A 3,174-nucleotide genomic window follows, 5' to 3' on the forward strand; every position below is an offset into this window, starting at 1 on the left:
GAGTTTCCTTAAAAAGTTAGGCATGGAACCACTGTATCACCCAGCTGTACCACTCCTCAGTATTTATCCTGAAGAACTGACGTCATCATGCTACAGTGATGTATGCATAACCAAGTTAATAGCAGCACAATTCACAATAGTCAATATAAATTACTAATATCAGAATTAAAGGGAAATAAAACTATATAGGTCCTACAGACATAAAAGAGAATAGAGAGATATTTTAAACAATTTTATACAGATAAATTTGACAAACTATGCAAAATAATTTTTAATAAAACCCAAGTTATCTAGTTGATCAAAGGAAAATCATAAAATCGGAATCACTGTTGAACATATTAAATCTATAATTTATCCCCAAAGAAAATTTCAAGTCTGATGTCTTTCAGAAAGGTAATTTCATCAAAATATTTAAGAAATAAATAATTATCAGTCCTACCCAATTTCTTTTAAGGAATAAAGAGAACAATTTTTTTCCTAGCTCATTTTGAAGCTATCATAACCCTGACACAAAAATATGACAAAGACATTCCAAGAAGAGAAAATTATAAGACTTATGAACATATGTACAAAAATTAAAACAAAGTATTAGATAGTTAAATCCACAGAATAAATACAAAGAATAATATATTATGACCAAATTTGGCTTTTTTTCAGAAGTAAAAATTGGTTTAAACTTTGAAAGTTAATCAGTATTATTCATCTTATCAACATAATAAAGGTGAAAACCATAGGACCATCTCAACAAATACAAAAAGACCTCCAATTAAGTTAGCCACTAGTTCATAAGAAAACTCAGCAAATTGGGGATAGGAGAAAACTTTTTTATTTTTATTTTTTTTTTTATTTTTTAGTAGATGGACACAATTTCCTTTATTTGATTTATTTATTTTTATGTGGTGCTGAGGATGGAACCCAGTGCTTCATGCATGCGAGGCTTTTCTTTTGTAGCTTCACCACTGAGTTAAGACTCCAGCCCCAGAAGAGGACTTCTTTAAGATGATAAAGGTTATATATAAAAATTCTAGGGCCGAAGGTGAGCAATGCTGGTGCGGATTGGAGAGCTACCTGACCTAGAGTGGTTGTTTCAATGGAAGGAACTGATAATTTCAAGACACCAAGCAAATTATCTGAAAAAAGGAAATCTGTGTTATGTTCAACTCCATATATAACTATCCTTGCCTCTCCATTTATGCAGAAGCTTGACTTTGGGACTGGGGTAAATGTTTACCTAATGAAAAGATTTCCAAGAGGTTTGTCTCATTCTCTTTGGGCTGTGAAAAAGATTAATCCCATCTGCAGTGATGATTATCGGAGTATATACCAAAAGAGACTGATTGATGAAGCTAAGATTTTGAAAAGCCTTCATCATCCAAACATTGTAGGTTATCATGCTTTTACTGAAGCCAGTGATGGCAGTCTGTGCCTTGCTATGGAGTATGGAGGTGAAAAGTCTCTAAATGATTTAACAGAGGAACAAAATAAAGACAGCCAGGATGCCTTTCCAGCAGCTGTAATTTTGAAGGTTGCTTTGAACATGGCAAGAGGGCTAAAGAATTTGCACCAAGAAAAGAAACTGCTTCATGGAGATATAAAGTCCTCAAATGTTGTAATTAAAGGTGATTTTTAAACAATTAAAATCTGTGATGTAGGAGTCTCTCTACCATTGGATGAAAATATGACTGTGACTGATCCTGAGGCCTGTTACATTGGTACTGAGCCATGAAAGCCCAAGGAAGCTTTGGAGGAAAATGGTATTATTACTGATAAGGCAGACATATTTGCATATGGCCTTACTCTGTGGGAAATGATGACTTTATCTATTCCACACTTTAATTTTTATGATGATGATGATGATGAAGATTAAGCTTTTGATGAAGGTGACTTCAATGATGAGGCATATTATACAGCTTTGGGAACCAGGCTACCTATTAATATGGAAGAACTGGATGAATCCTTCCAGAAAGTAATTGAACTATTCTCTGTATGCACTAATGAAGATCCTAAAGATCGTTCCTCTGCTGCACACATTGTTGAAGCTTTAGAACTAGATGGCCAGTGACCATGTTCATGACCACCTCACCATGTGTGGTTTGTGTCTATAACTGTTCTGTTTATTTGGATACATTTATATAGTCACTATGATGATCTACACAGTTACTAGTCTCTGAAAGAGGCCTATTGTAGGACCATAGTACTGTTAACATTTGAATTACTTCTTAAGGCTATTTTTTTGCATGATAAGCACTCAGTATTATACTGGATTTTCTGTGAAGTTTAAAAAACTAGCTCTGCAGTTCCTTAAATGTTGCTTATATAGAGCTAAAACACTAGCAATAAATGTTGTAAACTGTCTAATATTAATTTGAATTGGATGACCATAACTTTTACTAATGATCATTGTTACATATTTTCTTTTTATGAATCTATTAAAATTAGCACTTTATACAGTGCAAAAGCCTGCATTTGCTTCTAGTTTTTTGGCTGATGTACTTATTAAGTGGTCACTAGAACTTGAAGAAAAAAAAATGACTCAATAGAAAACTCCTTGGGTAGTTTGATTCTTTGGCTTGTCTTGCTGTCTTGGATCTCCCCAGTCTTAGTTGTTTACTTTAATTTACTTAATGTATTTTCTGTACTGATCCCTTTTTTAGTTTTTATTTATTAATCAAGATTGTATAAAAATAATAGAACTCAAGTAGGGCAATACAAAATAAAGGATAGTTTTCATACTGAAAAAAAAATAAAAATAAAAATTCTACTGTTACATATCTAATGATTAAATGTCAAGTGCTTTCTCTGAGTTCAGAAATAATTCAAGTATATTTAATTACACTATTAATCATTGCCTCTGTAGGTTCTTGTGAGTGTAAGAAGGCAATAACAACAACAAAAATTGTAAGGTATAAGTAATGGAAAGAAGGATCTAAAGCTGTCATTCTGGATGACATGCTCTAAACATAAAAAAACTCAAAATAATATATACACAATTAGCATTAGTAAATTCACTTAGATCACTGAATATAAAACCTAAGGTATATATGTATTTGCAAAAAGAATTAATAAATAAAATAATATTTAAGCAATTAATTTCATTGGAAAACATCATGTTTCTAGAAAAAATCTGAGGAAAGACATGCAAGATCACAAAACTGAAAACTACAGAATATTTCA

The 3,174-nt window shown here is 32.0% G+C and overlaps 1 pseudogene; it reads left to right on the plus strand.

Moving 5' to 3' along the window:
• Positions 1-1,090: 1,090 nt before the first annotated feature.
• On the plus strand, positions 1,091-2,062 carry LOC143640276 (lymphokine-activated killer T-cell-originated protein kinase pseudogene; annotated as a pseudogene).
• The last annotated feature ends 1,112 nt before the right edge of the window (positions 2,063-3,174 follow it).

The sequence above is a fragment of the Callospermophilus lateralis genome, unplaced genomic scaffold (genome assembly GCF_048772815.1).
Source record: "Callospermophilus lateralis isolate mCalLat2 unplaced genomic scaffold, mCalLat2.hap1 Scaffold_1600, whole genome shotgun sequence".
NCBI lineage: Eukaryota > Metazoa > Chordata > Mammalia > Rodentia > Sciuridae > Callospermophilus > Callospermophilus lateralis.